Consider the following 17,471-nt stretch of genomic DNA (forward strand, 5'->3'; position numbering starts at 1 on the left):
AAATAATACCAGGTATTATTATTATTATTATTATTATTATTATTATTTCTTTTAATAAGATTCATAGGAATTCAGTATAGTTTAACACAGGCCTGCACAAGGTTTGCGCTCTCCGAGCCGGCTCCCAGCTCATGAGCGGAATGCAGATATTAGCTGTGCTCTGTATAAGGGTGGACTGGAAGAAGGGGTGGCTCTCGTACAAAATATACACAAAAGGAAGTACTATTACGAGTGCTTATGAAATGAATTCCCGTTCAGTGTTTGCAAAACTATCTGGGGCTATTATTAATTAATAAAGAAATATTTATTTTACAGAAATAATAGAAATTCTATAGCTACTTAAATGTACAATATCATTTTGTTATATTTTTATTTATCAGTACATCAAAACGAGGTATTATGCTCTTGGCAGCTGAAAGGAACAGTAGCCTACTGATCGCAATGAAACATCGATGTTCGATGTCTGCCTTTATTAAAGTTGATTATGGAAAACAGTGCTCACAAATACAAATGTTGAGCCATACAGAGCAATCATTTTCACAGCAAGCCTGTGTAGTCGTGGATATTATTGCTAATGTTTAGTCTTGTAAAACTCAACCAGGCTAGTAGTATTATTCAAACGATCTTTAGCCCTTAGGTCACATTGAAGATCAATAAGTTCGAGCTGTAAATCGTTAAATGTTAAATGTTATGTTCCGTCTTTTAGATTTCTCCATACTGTACTGTAGCAGTAGGTAAGCAACGTGAAACAGTTACTGAGAATAGGCCTACACACTGCACTCCACTGGATAACTGAGTGGTCGTTTCCCTCTCCTCTACCTATAGCAAGTCTATGTCATTCTGACGTATCTCCCTCTTCGTTTCGGCGAGTGGTAAACACCGCTCTCCCGCTCCGAAGGAGCGCGCGCGCTCGTTGAGCGCTCTTTGTGCAGGCCTGTTTTAACGGTACACTCTTCGTAAACCCCACCGATTTATACTCGTAGGTATTTTCATCCCATAAACACATATCCAGGTTATTTTGTTGCATACTATAATGTATATTTTAAGAGTATAATCTATTCACAATATACATACTAAATTAAATATTACTACAACGATATTATTAAATTATGAGATTATTATATCGAATACCAAAGGAACCTCAGGAACTAGTTTGGAAAACACACTTTCGTCGCCAGATGAGATTACAAGACGGATCGTACGTAGGATTCCGAGCTGTTGAATATGTTGGTAAGCCATTGATACCGTCTCCTTGTTCCAGTAACATTAAACCACAGTCTAGTATATACAGTCACGAAGCTTGAGTTGTGAGGTTGCTAGGAACAATAGGCTATGCCGGTACTATTTCGCATTATCTGTAATGAGGCGATATTAGCGAACGTAGTGGTTAGCAACTATCTATGGATGCATATTTACTACGTATTGAGCTTCGTGACTGTATATACTAGACTGTGATTAAACATCGTTGTAGTTTGAAGGTAAATGAAGATCAAAGAAAAAGAAATGGAGTGTGACTTAATCCACTCTGAAGTTGTTACCGTGAATGTACCCGAGAGCTTGACTGGGCACCAATAATTAGAGGTGCAAGATTGAAACCAACGCCATTCTGTGTGCATGAAGTGCAGTTCAATGACTTCTGCAATTTACTTCATTTGCCAAACATCTTAAAGGTGTTATTTCTTGGAGATTAGTATGTTGTGTTGAATTTTTAAAATTGGAGAATGGGAAGGTTGAAATGTTTATAAGACTGGTCTTAAAGTGGAATTTGAGTCTGCTGTGTAGCTAGTCGACGATAAATGCAATGGAGAGGGAAAGAACTAGCCTTCCTACTCCATTATTTCCTGGTTTAGTTGCCTCATGAGTGGTGTCTTGTTGGTATCACTTGTGAGGTTCAGACCTGTGATCGAACAGTTGACTAAACAATCTTATTAAGAAAACGTAGAGGAAGACGTAGTAACGAAGAACCCAAGCTTCCAAAAGCCTATGATAAGAACTCTCCATTACTGAAGCTAAGCTTAAAGATATTATGAACATGTAGCAGGATTTGACGATACCCAAGGAGTACTACGAATTCCATACAAACACCAGACAGAGAGAAGAAGAGAAATTTCTTCGTGGTACATTCGATATGGCACAGGACTGCCGTTTCAGTAAAGCTGCAACTTAACTACACTGGATATTTCCTTGTATTATACAAGTCCTGTAAGGTGCCTCTGTTCTTTTGAGAAGTTTCACATTAACCCAGATAAGACTGACGTCCTATATATAGGACGGAACGTTTTATTTTTTTAACATTGCTGTGTAAGATTTTCATAGTCGGCAATCATGATACCATAATCCTTATGTGTTATAAATTGCCTCCAATTTCTTTTCTTATATTTAGTCTGTCATAGTCATTGTTATTAACATATTTGTGTGAAACGTCCGGTGTCCTATATATAGGACGTCAGTCTTATCTGGGTTAATCATCATCTCTACACTATTTCCACGCTATTCACAGGTCACTCAATCCTCTAAGTCTACTTTTCTTAATTTTCATTTTTTTTACGAAGCTGCATGAATTGTAAAATTATATTGTCTGTGAAATTTGCGGCAGCGAACTTAGATTGCATCACAGCGGACTATGTAATAGTCTTCTTAATATAAGTAAGCTTTATTAACAAGACTTATCATAATCACAATCATCGACATCAAGGATTACACCTTCCCCTCCCGTTCAGTCTCGATCCAAATTCAGGATAGGAGAAGAAATGTCTGGAGGAAGTGAAATAGAGAGAGGAGTACGACAAGAATGCCCTTTATATCTACCCTGTTCAACGTCTACTTGGATAATAATCTCTTTCTATGTCTCATAATAATCTCTTTCTATTATCTAATATAATTTGAAATATATTAACATTCTATGTATTTTAGTTTAATTCTGCTACCCAGTTTATTTCAGTGTTTAATTAATAGTTCATAGTATTTTGTTGTTTAATTCGTAAATAACTCTTGTATACATGTAACTCTCATCTAAATCAAATTGTTGAATTCTTTGTAAGTTCATGCATATGTATATACACTTTTTGCTGGTTGTGTGGAAGAGAAGGCCTTACGGCCTTAACTCTGCCAGCTAAAATAAATCATTATTATTATATTATTATTATTAAATTTCTCTTTCCTTGTAGAAAAGATGTCCTGCTCTCCCTAAAGTTTTTTCTTTGACGACGCTCAAATGTCCCGCTTATTGTGGTTATGCTTTGCCAATGCATTTAGCCCTACGATAAGTTTTATTTCATATTCTGTTGTGCAAATGTAAATTAGAAATGAACGCTATGAAAAGTGACTTGTAAGATCACAAAAAATTGCTAGGTGTGTAATCATTTTCTTCTACTATCATACGTTCATTTAGGTTAGCAGCAGTTTTTTCAATCAATGATCCGATTTTAACTTTTTTCTTCAGTCTTGAGGTTCCTGCAGAGTGTGACGAATGATGTATATTATTTCAAAGCCTTTGATTGGATATTCTTTGAGAAGGAACTGTTGACGCGGAGGAATATTCAGGAATATTCTCGACTTTTTAAAGTATGGTGCCAAGTTCTTGTGTGGATGAAGATGAGATATTTGATAAATTTCAATGTGCACAGAACTATTTTGAGATTAAAATGGAAGGCAGTCTTGAAAATAGTTCAATGTGCTTTTGAAAAGTGGTGTGGAGTGTTTGCAAAATTCAATAGTAAAAACAGTAACATTAAGGATATTGTTCTTTTGATAGCTCATTGAATGTCAACTCTTGGGTCAAATACTGCTCTGGAACGTCTTTTTTCCCCTAGTAAAACCTTTATGGACAAAGAAAGGAATGGTAGATGAAACTCGTAAGACTTTCCCAATTGTCAAAACACACTTTAATGAGGTAGTATGCTGAAATTTATGACAAAATTTCAAAAGAAACTAAACTTCTTGTTTAAATACATAAATCAGAAGAAGTACAGCAACAGAGACACATATACCTCTGCACAAATAAATAGACAAAAAGGTCATTTGAATACACAATACAAAGGTAAATGTTCACTACAATTTGGCAATAAAAATTTGTCAACACATTTAGGTTGTGATAATCGCTCCTGTTTTGTTGAAAAATGCCCGAGTTTTATTTTTAACATTTTTGTAAACGTCCCCTTTATTCATAAACATGCTATGAGCACCTCACTGCGATTCTACTAAAAGACTATCTTTGTTACTCCAGTATGAGGTATACGCCGGACATGATATTTTAATTTATTCTGTATCTTTCAATTTACATGACATTCAATTCCTGTCTGATGTCCATGCGTCTTTTATTATATAATGTGTAAACTGCTACGAAATACAGAAATCCCATTTCTGATGATTCAATTTGCCTCACACTTAATATGACGTTAATGTCCAGCTTTCGCATCCATACAATAGTAATGGGATTGCGATGATATTGTACACTTTTAGCAATATTTCCTTTCGAACTTTATGTTTTAGTGTTTGTTCTATTGTTCCTTAAAACTCCCGGAATTTTAAACCATCAAATGTAGGAAACATAGAACGGATATACATAAATTCTCATTTTTAAATCAAACTATAAATGATCGGAATCAGCTATCTGCACCGGTCTTTGAGGGCTGTCCTACCTTAAGGAGATTTAAAAATAAATTAAAATGTTGTGTATAAAGTGTAAATTAAAAAAGACGTTACATTACTTAAGGTGACGTGTATTTACTTAGCCTGACGTTGTTATTCCCTTGGTTTGAATTGTAACTTATTTGAACTGTAGTACCAATGAAGCGTGGTGAGTCAGTGAAGTTATGGTTTAAAATGACAGTGAATAATTTCGATCATTGATAATTGATGTATGTTCTATAGTGTTAGTAAATCGTGTTATATTGTGTCAGTGAAATGTGTCATAGTGCCAGTTCAGTGAGTGAGATGCGAGTGAAGTGAAAGGTTATCAATATCAACGTGAAACTTATGTAGGGTCTATACATATGTGGGTTGTAATAGAAAATTAGGTTCACTTATTAATTAAGTTATTTTATGTGTTATTATTAATGTAATTATTGTGTATTATTTGTATTGTGTATACATTCTACCTAAAGTATGATTACAGATTTGAAATGCCCGTGTTTACGTACAATATTTAACTCGCAAATATACAGGGTCCAAGTTATATAACTGTTAAAGGGGAGAAATAGAATACATTAAAATAAATGGAAAAAAATATGCGTTTAGTAGAAAAGCGCATGACTAATTAGAAAACTAGTCTGAAATTGTGCGTCCCCGGCTGACGTATGAAATTATAAACGCACTCGGTCTGAACAGCTGAATTCCGTCCTTTCGTCACTCCAATACGGTTGCCAGACTTCCTAATGGTAGAAGATAACACGTGTTAATATTTCATTTAATTTCCAAGGAAACCGAACAAATTTAATTATGGTTTATTTAACGACGCTCGCAACTACCGAGGTTATATTAGCGACGCCGGTGTGCCGGAATTTTGTCCCGGAGGAGTTCATTTACATACCAGTGAATCTACTGACACGAGCCCGTAGCATTTAAGCAAACTTAAATGCCATCGCCCTGGGCCGGAATCAAACCCACAACCTCGAGCACTGAAGGTGAGCGCTATAGCAATTACGCTACTCAGGCCGTAATTAGTTATTTTTCTGAGGTCCGCAGAAGATACTCCTTTTTCTATTAAAAGCTTCCTTTCCCATTGCTTTCCTCCTTTTGACTCCCTGGCTCCAGCTCATGTTACTGCTTATAGCACATCTCAAATATTTGAAGTTGTTCACTTGCTCTACTGTTTCATTTACAATTCAAAAGTTTACCTTCTTTATTTTTTCTTGCGACAACCATGGTCTTCGTCTTTTTGCATTTATCTTCATCCCATTCTGCTCGCAGCTGTCATTCAGCTCCTGTGGCATATCCCTTAATATCATCTCCTCTTCTGCTAACAACGCTATATCATCAGCAAATCTTATGCACTTTATTCTTCTTCCTTCTACTTTCACTTCTCCCATGCTCTTAAAACAGTTCTTCATCAAATCCTCCAAGTAGACGTTGAACAGGGTAGATATAAAGGGCATTCTTGTCGTACTCCTCTCTCTATTTCACTTCCTCCAGACATTTCTTCTCCTATCCTGAATTTCGCTCGTTTCTTATATAGGTTACTGAACAGCTTCCTGTCTTTCCAATGTCTATCAGTTTGTTCCAATCCACTCTGTCAAACGCCTTTTTATAAGTCCACAAATACTATGTACACTTCTTTATTCTTCTCTAGGTATCTTTCACCGATTGTTCGTAGTAGTCCAATTTCATTCCTTGCACCTTTTCTTTCTCTGAAGCCAAACTGCTCTTCTTCCAACTGTCCTTCCATCTTAGAATATAAACGTCGATTCAATATTCGCAGGAGAATCTTCGCCGAGTAGGATATCAGTCTCATAGTCCTGAAGTCCTTACATTTCTCGGCAATATTTTTATTCGGTAAATCTCACCCTATGGAATTCGATAGTGCTATAATATCAAAATCGCAAAATTTGGACTTAACATACATTACCTTTGAGGAAGAATAATTCTTGGAGGCACTTCACTAAAACTATCTCTCTAGTACTAATTCTTCTAGATAACTTTCCAGTTGATACAGTTTTGTTAAATAACATATTAATTTACGACAGTAGGCCTACTATCTGGTCGCAGTTCAGTGCCTTGTCTATTGAAAAGCAGCAACGGCTCGGAGTTGGCATCAGTCGGTAATTCACTTGAAGACGCGGCAGCAGTCCAATGACACGAATGCTATGTTTTTGTGATGACATTAAGTTTCGCAATCCTCTTGGGTGTGAAGCCGACCAGACTTCTTCTTGAGAACTGGATATCAATTACGCGTCTGGTCCTCGTCACCATACTGGAGAGATGACTGCATCGACGTCTCACTGTACACATTAGACAAGGATGTATCAAATCCTCACCCACACGTTCCAAAGCATTAAACATGAAAGACGCCAACTTCAAATCCATGTAGTTTCTATTCAACTGTTACGAACAATTTTTCCTTCACGTCCGAGAATTCAATTATGTCGTTTAGCTATTATTATTATTATTATTATTATTATTATTATTATTATTATTATTATTAAATGACAGGTTATACTGCTAATTCCACCTTCCAGTGTCAAGCCTCCAAAGAGATATATTATACCTGGTAAGGTTTATCTTGTCTCAGTAGCAATAAAAACAAGTCCCTTCAAATTACGGTGGAGATTATGGGAGGGTTGTAAATTTTCAGGATTCCTTTCAAAACCTTGTTATTGTACAGCTACCGGAACTCGGTTTCTTGAAACACAAGCTCAGTGACGGAACTACACAGTACGAAGAGAGATATTTTGTTACTTTATTTTGCGTTAGAGAATGTATCAACTAGGTCCTTCCGCCACTGTATGGATGGACAGCACCGTTCCACTCCCCCATCGCCATAACAACACAGACGAGGTAAGACATATCTCCTTTCTCTCTCTTTTCACAGTGAGACAAGCTTCATCAGACAGGCTTTAGTTGTGTTCTCAATTGTGAGGTTCCTGTTCTTCAATTTCTCCAAAATGTCCTCCTTCCATCTTCTTTTGGGTCTGCCCCTTCTCTTCTTGCACGTCGGTTTCCATATATAGCTGCTTTGGTATCTTGTCACCTCCATTTATACAGACGTGGACAAATTATTAGACTAAAACGTTTTTCTTGGAAACATAATATAATTCGTCATATCAACTATCAGTATAATTCACAGAGTCTCTATTGTTGTAAAGATGATTGTTTAAATCTTGCGGTATATTTTTCCAATGGTTAAGTATATTTTGTCTGGCTGTGTTGGTATTACTGGTGTTTTAATTATATACTGCAGAAGATATTCAACAATCTGTTCTCCCATGGCCTGCAAGAAGACCGGACATGAATGAAATTGAAAATCTGTGATCTATACTGAAGAAGAAAGTGAACAAAAAGAGGCTTACAGCAAAACATTGACTCATTTAAGCACTGTCTGATATCTGGTTAAATGATGCTGATATTCAAAGAAAGTGTCAAACTTTGGTTTCCAGCATCCCTGACAAAATCAACGTGTTAATAAATAATAAGGGAATGTTCACAAAATATTCCTAACCTCCAGACTCAATTTTCTGTTCATTATTTCTGTGCAGAATATATTTTTGTTCATTATTTCTGCTGATAAATATAGCTTTGTTGCACATATAATTAATTTAGTTTAATAATTTGTCCACGTCTGTAATAGTTGGCCAAACCATCGGAGTCGTTCGCCATCAATTCTCTGAAGGATGGTATCTGTAGGGCTCATTCTTGTCCGGACTTAGACCGACAGCATACTGCATCGGACATTTTGTCTCGAACAGAACGATTTTGTACCGGAACGAATGTCCGACGTAGTATACTGCAACCTGATAATGCGTATAATCACCGTCACATCGAACGGTCCGAGACAAAACCGTCCTGTCTGAGACAGAATATCCGATGCAATATGCTACCGACCTTGCTGATTTGCAATATGTTGCAATATTGAAATTTTGGAGCTTCTTTTTAGGTACTGCATTAACCACTGATATCAGTATCTTTACTAAAATGTGGATTTACATTCTAAATCTCAGACCCAGAAGTTAAAACTAATTCTACTAATACTTTTCCAATGTATTTTATCTTTCCAAATATTTTTTCCCGATATATTGAGTTCAAACAGGAAATAACGTTTTTATTTTGTTCCATTCTATTCTTTTTAATTCATATCTGACAATTCCCTCTGAAGTAGTAATCATAGTTCGAAAATAATAAGTTTGTCTAACATGTTTAATTTTCATTCCTTCGTCCAAAACCAAATTGCGTTTTCCAGTTCAGTGAACTGCCAAATATTCGCTTTTATCCCAATTTACGGTGAACCTCCCCGATTTGTGTATACATATTGCCATACATTACAAACCAAAATGATCTTCTGCTATCAATATTGCATTATCCGCAAAATTCAATGTGAATATATATCTGTCATTAATTTCTAAGTTCAAACCTTTGTAACATCGTTTCCAATTCTTCAGAACCTGCTCTAAATATACATCGAATAATAGAGGTGACAATATATTTTGTCACTTTTATAATCATCATCAAATCATCACCAACACTATCACTGTGAATTAAAAATACTTGTTTGTTGTCATTGTTAAACGTATCATTACATAATAAGGAGCAGAAGTTTAACCTCTAAAAACTTAAAATAATCAATACTTTTGACACCCAAAATAGATTTTTACTACGATCGGAAATAATTATTGTAGAAAGAGACAAAATTAAGAATTCAGTCATTAGTGATAAGATTAAAATTCGCTTCGCCATTGTAGAATGTATTCAGGTCCAACAACTTAGACGGTGCGGACACTTTCAGAGAATAAAAGTGTAACGGTCTGCCGAATTGCAGATCAGAGAGACGGATGCACACATAAAGACCTACAGTATCTTGGAGACAGGGGATATGTGCTGCTATGAAGAAAAGACTGTTGCAACAAGACTGACTAGATATAAATAAAACAATACAAAGAATCGGAAGATGATATCGACAATAATAAACCGAATTACATAAGATAAACGTCTTAGGAGATGCTCAACGTGACTTCGTTTTAAAGAAAAACCTTCAATATTTTGAGAGATGCTAGTATTCATCTGCTCTCAAAAAAGCTGAAAGTTATAATTTATAAAACAGTTATATTACCGGTTTTTCTGAATGGTTGTGAAACTTGGACTCTCACTTTGAGAGAGGAACAGAGGTTATGGGTGTTCGAGAATAAGGTGCTTAGGAAATATTAAGGGCTAAGAGGGATGAAGTTACATGAGAATGGGGAAACTTACACAATCCAGAACTGCAGGCATTGTATTCTTCACCTGACATAATTAGGAACATTAAATCCAGATGTTTGAGATGGACAGGACTTGTAGCACGAATGGGTGAATCCAGAAATGCATATAGAGTGTTAATTGGAAGATCTGAGGATAATATTAAAATAGACTTCAAAGAGTTGGGATATGACGGTAGGGTCTGGATTAACCTTGGTCAGGATAGGGACCGATGACGGACTTATACGTGAATGCGACAATGAATCTCCGGGTGCTCTAAAAAGCCATTTTAAGTAAGTAATTAAGGTGGTATTCATCAAACAAGAAAAAAAGTCTAATAAACATGGCCCCTAAAACACTGGTCTACAAATTTCAACTTTTTGTCTGCTTCAGAAAGAAAGTAAGCTATTTCTTAATGATTTTCAAATGCTGATTTCGAAACTGACAACGAAAACCTTTGATTTGCTCAGGTTTACAGATATATTGACTATCAGTAAAATAAAACTACAAATATACATATGATGTAATACAGGCTACTTGCAGCAGAGGAACTGTCAAGATATTCTTCTAATTATGGAAAACCCAATGTAGTACCTGTCAAACACCAAATAGCACAGTGTAAACTAGACATCAGTTGTAATTACGACGTTTCTTTACTTCCCACTTGTACTATGAATATACAGGTATTTCACACGTGACGTTCCAACAGTGGTCTGCTAACATTGACGGGATCCATTTCCATTGGTAGCACCTCATCATACCAGAGATGCCCTGATTGAAGCGTTCGCCATGTTCATCACTTACAGAACCACAGTTGTCGGGGAAAAAGTCAATGTTAAAAAGCAAAAAAATGCAGTTTTAATATGTTGCAGCCCATTTTTTTTCATAACATGGCAGCACATTTTCCACCAGTTCTTTGTAATTCTCAGCTTTGTTGTTTTCAAGAACGTTATTTGTTACCATCCCGAAAGCATTCCAAGCTTCTTTCTCATATTTTTCATCACAACATATTACGCTATCGAAGTGTGTATCCTTGAAGAGCCTGAAAATCTATGGACCCACGAATATCCTCTCTTTAACTTTCGTCTGAATTACATGTGGAAACTTTTCTCCGAGGTAACAAAATGCTGTATCATTATGGCCCATGGCCTTGACGAAATTTTTCATCACTCCTAATTTTATGTATAAAGCTGCTAGTATGGATCAAATTGCGGTCAACGATAGGTGCACTCACAACGTTCTTTGATCTTGTTTCCAGTGATGTCCTTCGTGTACTCTGTCTCTCCTAACCCACTCGTAGATTAAACAACAGTACTTCGTATTAGCTGAAGTCCAAGCACTATAGCTATAATTTAAAAATCGCCACAGACCTGCCATTCGTGTTCTTCATAGTTGATTTTTACAAGAAAGTGCTTTATGTTTTCATAGCTTTTTTACTGTTTTGCATGTCCAATAGGAACAGAAGGTACCGGTAATGTGTTGACATTATGTAACGAAACTGCTTTAAGACTCGTCTTGGAGGAGTCAATGAAGCGTCTCCATTCATTTGGTTTCTAGCTGATATTAATAGCTATCATAAGCCGATTTACACCATTACTGAAGACAAGATTGCCATCCATTTGGAAGAATGAATCTAAATGTTGATGACCAAAACGGGATACACTCACTAAAACGCCTTCCAGGAGATCCCATTCCTGTAACCTGGACCCCAGCAGCTCAACTTTATTGTTTGGCAGTCCGAGATCACGTACCAGGTGATTAAGGTCATTCTTGAGTTATAAAATGAGGTTTTCGTTCATTTGTTGCCAGAATGAAGTTTGAATCTGTGGATATTGATGGCTCTGCACCATCATGGAATTCCATTGCATTTTCTTCTTCAGTGGTTTCAAGTGAATATGATTCTGGTGGCTGAGGAACTGGAATATCTTTACTAGGGATGAACAACGATCGAGAAAGCGAGACTAACAACGCCCGTAAAGCCGAAAACCCGCACGACAATGTTGTATTACGTCTCGTCATTGACGTAAAGACTACCGAGCCTTGATATTGATCATCTCCCGAAGTCCCGAAGCAGTCTTGAATCGCCACAGTTGTTTATACCTAACTGAACTTTTATTTACTTTGGCAACTGTTATAGATGTATAAACAATCAAGTAGCCTATTTGAAACATCATCTCTATCTTTCAGTGTACAATAATCCGTTCCCAAGCCCTTATTTAATTACTAGGCACTTATTAAAAGGCTAGAAATTTTCTTTTCATATGTTTAAGATCAAGTGTGCAATCTCAAGTAAAAATAAATTAATGTCATGTTTTATGTTTATTAGAAATACAAATTTATTTTGAGAATTGTTTTTTTTCTACTTATATAACCACAGATAATATCATATAATAGAACCAGAACATTCTGATAACTATGATACTGTTCTGTTTTGTCTTTTTGTCTCATTTAAACATTTATGTTATTTATTTCAATGATGTTTGTTATTCAAAGTTACGAAATCTTTCCACGCCGACCAAATGCTATTTCGAGAATGATGAACGAGACTCGAAGCGCAGCGAGAATGACAAGTCGAGACTCGAGAAACAAATGCAGCGAACACAGCGAGCGAGAGCGGCAGTTAGTTTTGTTCATCTCTAATCTTCAATATGGGGAACAGTGCGACGTGCAGAATCAATATTAGGATAACATTTATAATCCATTTTTTCTTCTTTGAATAATGTTTACTTAATGGAATTACCAAGCAAATATGACAGTTATTTACATGGTCCGTAGGCTCACTCCAGACCATGGGAACACCAATTTAAGTAGTGTATATCATGTCTTAAAAAGTACTAAAGTAAATGAATCCATATGTAAATGCGAGGAAAGCGACCAGACTGTTCATCACCTCCTATTTCATTGCCCAATTTTCGAAAGAACTCGCCTGTTATTACTGTCACATGTCATCTCATGTTCTGGGCAATTTGAAAAACCCCTGCGTTTTATGTTTAAAAAGAAATGCTGTTCAAGCGAATTTGAGAAATTCATATCACATATTCACAATTCACTATAAATATCTAGTTTATGTGTTTCTGCCATAGTAAGGGAAGATATAGTTAATGCAATTAGAAAGGGTATATGAATGTGTTAATTTTGTTTGTATATATTCAGGGTCTATTTTTTTAACCATTAATCTAACATGCAACAGAGAAAAACAGGCTACAATAAAAGGAAATACTACTACTATTAGTAATAATAATAATAATAATAATAATAATAATAATAATAATAATAAATAATAATAATAATAATAATAATAATAATAATAATAATAATGGCTATAATATCACTGTTTCATATCATATACGTTTTTATGTAATTTTCCTTTTTATTTGTCTTTTCTGTGTATTGTATATAATATGTCTATGTCCTATGTGTTGAACATGCACTAGTATGTCATGTCTATTTCATGTCAGTTTTATGTCATATACGTCCTTAAAAGTAATATGTATATTTCTACGAAATGCTCACTTTTTTTTAAGTAACAAGTCTGTGTGTGATATGTCCTGGGAAAGTATTGTATGTAATATGTCTGCATTTCATATATTGTGTATCTATTTCTGTATATTATATCTATTTTATCTTATATCTTTGTATTTGTATAATATAAATATGACTTTTATTGTCATACACATTTAATGTAAAATGTGTATTTTATGTCATAATTATGTATATATTTTATGTAACTACTTGTACAGGGCTTGGAAATTCAATAATAATAATAATAATAATAATAATAATAATAATAATAATAATAATAATAATAATAATAATATATAAATGAAGAATATTTATTTTCGAAATGTTGAAAAATTTAGCAAAATTTCAAATTTTATTACCAGAATCTTGTTCAGTACCCTCGAATTATTAATGACCAGCTACTTCGGTTTCTGAAATTTTTTGCCTGTAGACTATACTTCGTTCCATAATGTCTGACAGGAGGTAAAAACTTCTCAACCGAATAATAACAGGCATTTCTCACATTTATTCCGCGTTTGACATCCTTTCGAGTGTAATTTATAGGCTGTTTGTTACTGTTGCTCCAAAGGATAGATTTATAATTTGGTATTAGCTACAATTTCCATACCACACGTATAATTTTTGCGTCAAAATGCAGTAATTTCCGCAGTTAATTAGGAATGAATTTGGTTTGGACATTTGTTCATTTTCCATAAGCGGTTTCAATATATGGTACAATTATATACACACATTTTTAAGTGTACACAACTCCGTTGCAAGAGTTCCTTCCATAAATATGGTTCTAGTGACATGAATGATAGGGGATTGTACTAAGCGATGGAATGATGGTATAAGACAGAGTTTTATGTCCACAAAGTCTGAGAGCACTGTATTACCTCCCCACAACAATACAGGGACATCATTTTATTTTTACTTCAATTTTTATTGTACCTGAGTTTTTGAATGTACTTCACTCTCACCCCCCTCTACTAGTAAACTTCCAATCGTCCTCCACACAGAACAAAGGCCGCGTATACAGAGTTAGTGAGTGTAGTACGTTCCAGAAATATGTTCGCGTTTTCCAGTCACGAAAGAGCTTTCAATATTGAATCATATTTTCGCACAGGTACTGTCGTCCCCCCCGCTTCTGTTCCCTTTTTGTAAAGGCTAGTGGCTGGGCTGTCTTAGCTCTTTTCTGAAAACATAAATTTATGTTAGGAATTGGACGTCTACGTAATATTATACAACTGTTTAAAATAACTTAAATAAAAGGGCGTCGTTAAGTAATTAACTGTCACGTGATTCCCCCCCTCCTTTATACGACCCTGCGACAAAACCAATTGGGCGGACAGTAGATAGCATGTCTGAGTAATTTTACCTTTTCGAATCGGGCAGAAGTGAAGATTGAATTTACAGTACGTAAGGTACTCTTTTATAGAGTAGGTACAGAATTATTTCACATGAGTTACTAGTACGAAGGACGAAACTGGTAATTGGGATTAGGTACAATAGTCTATAGTGTCATAATATGCACAAAAGAACTGAAGCCTGTATCGAAATGAACGGCATCCATTTTCAAAAATGTGTTGAAATATGCACAATATGATTATTTTTCAATTTAACTTCATTCTCTATATTGTACGCTAATGTGCTGTGGACAGTATAATATACACTGCATAATGAATACGTCCGAATGGATAGCTCAGTTCGTGAGTAAAAACACTTACTGTTAAAACAGTACTGTATTTTGATTAAACAAGAACCTAATGAAAATTATCAAACTCAAAATCGTAATATTTTCTAGTTCACGTAAATGGATGAACTATTTTTCTTCCCTCCTATACCTAGTAAAGAGATTTGTTTGTATTTTACGCCAGTATCATCGAACTCCAGTCGTAGAAGGGGGTAGTAAAGGGTGTTTCCGGTTCTGAAAAGTTAATTCAAAGGTATAGCCAAGTTAATATTAGAAATGCTAGTAAAAATAAAATGATGTCCCTGTGCAATAGACAGGATTTGAACTCTAAACTCCCAGCGCTGAATCCGCACAAACTTGCTATTAGAACGCCTACAAATACTTCAGTAATTCCTTCGCAGCACCGAAAAATTTCGCGCTAATATTAGTGACCTGGAAATCAAGTGTATGCCATAGCAAAGTCGTAAAATTTGTAATAAAATCAGGTCAAGTGCCTTTTAATAACCGTGTGATGGCGAGATATACAATCGAAATATGCACCTTGCGCTCGGAACGTGGTCAAGTTGGCAGCACTAACAAACAGCCTGCGTCTCCCCACGCGTCGCGACGCGTACGCTGCCCCATCGCAGTTGAGGCTCGGACGCAACAATCGTATGGAGCAGAACGCAGACAGCAAGGTAAGCCTGCCCTATGGTCCCATCACGTGTGCCTGCAGTGTGGCAAATTGTCAGTTAAACTCTGATCATAACATGTATTGCAATCAACTGGCCGGAGAATTAACCTTTTTTCGTCTTCATAATTTATTGATAGCAGTTCATCGAATTAATAATTAAGAACTGAGAATGTAATCCGATTTCAATCACATAAATTGAGTGCAAAAAAAGTGAAATTTTCTACATTTTTGAAGGTACAGCTTTTATTTTCGGTACACAAATGTATGTGTATGTATTTATTCACACTGCAATGGGTATATACCCGGTGGCAGTGGTAACTAATTACACTCAATAATGACAATAATAAACTTATTAATTAATTTATTTTATTGCGTTATTTTACGACGCTGTATCAACATCTAGGTTATTTAGCGTCTGAATGATATGAAGGTGACAATGCCGGTGAAATGAGTCCGGGGTCCAGCACCGAAAGTTACCCAGCATCTGCTCGTATTGGGTTGAGGGAAAACCCGGAAAAAACCTCAACCAGGTAACTTGCCCCGACCGGGATTCGAACCCGGGCCACCTGGTTTCGCAACCAGACGCGCTGACCGTTACTGCACAGGTGTGGACACTTATTAATTAAAAATACAGTTAATAATAATACCAATAATTAATACAAATAATTAATACTAACAATAAAATAATAATAATAGGGACTATTCTAAATTAAATGAAGCACGATCACTTAAAATAACATTTAAAATAAATCTAATTTGTATCTTAAATCTAAGTTCGAACTAAAACCCACGAGTATGATATGTTCATATCTGCACAAGTACCTTTCAACACTACACTCATTTCGCTGTCAACTCTTTCACTGCACTGGAACTACGACACATTTCACTGATTCTATCCTGATTTCACTAACACTTCAAAAACATTTCACTGTTCAAATACTTTGCACTGCCACTATAAACTATAAAGCTTCTCTGACAGGAACACGTTTCACTGACACAACACGCTTCACTGACACAACATAATTCTTCATTGATACAACACTTCAATAATAAAATATCATTTACATCCTTTACATACTGTGTATAATTACCGTCTATTAGTAAAGTCCTTAAGCCTATTTTTAAATGCGTTTTTGGTTGTTGGTAAAGCCTTTAGTAAGTCTGCAGGTAAAGCATTCCAGTCCCTGATAGTAGGATTGAGAAAAGAAAACTTTCCAGTGTCCGTCCTCTGTATCTTATTAACCTAACAGATTACCAATTTCTTCACTTCCTTCAAACAATTAGTTATTCAGTATTAAAAAATGGGCCAAATTTCCAAAAATTCAACTCATATAAATTTCATTCAATCAGTCTAAATATTTCATCAGCACCACTGCGTTGTTAGGAAGAGAATAAAAATAATTACAGACTACAGAGAAAAAAAATGATTTGTGAAATAACCACATTATTTCAAATTCATTTGTTTACTAGCTGTACCCTTGCGCTCCGCTGCACTTATTAGAAATAATTATAAAGTAATTACATAATTAAAATAGGACATCTGGTCCAGGGAACATTCGTGTTTGATAGAAGGATAAATCGTTTAATATGTCACTTAATTTAAATTGTATTTAAATAATTATTTTGGTCCAGAGACCACTCATTTAGTGTAATGATAATTCCTTTAACACATTTCTTAATTGTTATTACATTCAAATATTTAAAATATGATCATTTGGTTCA

General features: G+C 35.3%; 1 protein-coding gene across 4 annotated transcripts in view; it reads left to right on the plus strand.

Moving 5' to 3' along the window:
• Positions 1-15,711: 15,711 nt before the first annotated feature.
• The window catches only part of LOC138708117 (mucin-4-like), a 203,161-nt gene continuing 201,401 nt past the window's right edge, over positions 15,712-17,471 (plus strand). For all 4 annotated transcript variants that reach the window (XM_069838321.1, XM_069838322.1, XM_069838323.1 and 1 more), the window contains exon 1: positions 15,712-15,753. The gene's annotated coding sequence lies outside the window, so the exon portion shown is untranslated. The remainder of the gene's footprint in view (positions 15,754-17,471) is intronic.

The sequence above is a fragment of the Periplaneta americana genome, chromosome 10 (genome assembly GCF_040183065.1).
Source record: "Periplaneta americana isolate PAMFEO1 chromosome 10, P.americana_PAMFEO1_priV1, whole genome shotgun sequence".
Classification (NCBI taxonomy): Eukaryota; Metazoa; Arthropoda; class Insecta; order Blattodea; family Blattidae; genus Periplaneta; species Periplaneta americana.